Raw genomic sequence first — 1,303 nt, 5'->3', positions numbered from 1 at the left:
GTTTGTTTAAGGAATCAACCCCTCAGTCATTATTGACGTTAAAAGCTGTGAGTCGCAGTTAAGTATAAAACACATCGTTCTTTAAATGACCAAAAAAACATCACAACTTTGTATATCTTATGCTCAAGTGATTTGTGTATTATGCTTATGTCGATTTTTTTTTTAACATTTGCTTATGTCGTGTTAACTACTAAGAATTACAAATGTTAGAAAAAAAAATTATTGCTATTCAGTACTTATAGAGAACACGAGCTTGAAACCTTGTATGTATGCAAATGAATCATCTTTCACTAAAGCCTATATATTGACTTGTCGTGTACGTACAAGAGTAGTAACAAGATTACAAGAATTGTAAAATGGACCAAATTTGTCCAAAGCTTTCAGTTGCACGAGAGAAGCGAAGACAGTTCATAACATATATATAAGTCTTAATAACAAAATGAAACACCAAACTCCAATCGCAGACAACTCTTTCACCCTCTTTCTTCTGTTTATCTCACAAATCCTTGACTCTTTGTTTTACAATTTTGACACACTCTGTCGACACAATTAAAACTCAAAAATCCCTCAGGCTGAGAAACTAGGATTTGTCATCTATGTGTCTTAATAATATGGGAATTTTTTGGAACACGTAGGGATTTAGAGAGGTTACAAGTCGTGAGATTAAACTACTTGTTGTTTTAAGTTAAGGTTGTGCTGTTTTATTAAGAAATCATATAGTTTACAAAATAATCAAAACACATCGTATTGTTAAACAGTATAACTAACGGGAAGGGTCGATTCGTTGAACAAACTGAATTGAAGGGTGTTGAATCTTTAATTGAGGGGTTTATACCCTAATAAAACATACTTGAGGGGTTTTTATGTTAAAAATCCTTAACTTTACCTTGATTGTATAGGTTTAACTTTACCTTCCTGCAATCAAATAAAATCAATTGTTGGGTGTAGACTAATGAGTCAGTTCACTGATAGATTGATTTCTCGCATAGATTTAACTTCATCTTGATTGTATAGGTTCAACTTTACCTTCCTACAATCACTTGAAATCAATTAATTGGTACTGACAATGGCAAAAGACATGACATTATTCAGACCCATTGAGTTATAAAGATTTATAACATTCTACATTGAACCAGTGAGTAAAGAAAATACGATTTCTTTCAGATTTTTGAAAAATCGCCTAAAAGCATTATGAATGCTTATACCCATATTTTCTACTGATTTATTCTATGCTAAGGATCAGTATGAAAGAGGCATAAAGCCATGGTAACCAGTATGGTTCACCACGAAATAAACACTTATG

The sequence above is a fragment of the Brassica oleracea genome, chromosome C9, assembly GCF_000695525.1.
Source record: "Brassica oleracea var. oleracea cultivar TO1000 chromosome C9, BOL, whole genome shotgun sequence".
In the NCBI taxonomy this organism is placed as follows: Eukaryota; Viridiplantae; Streptophyta; class Magnoliopsida; order Brassicales; family Brassicaceae; genus Brassica; species Brassica oleracea.
The sequence above is the reverse complement of the archived record's forward strand: the minus strand, read 5'-3'. Positions refer to the sequence as shown.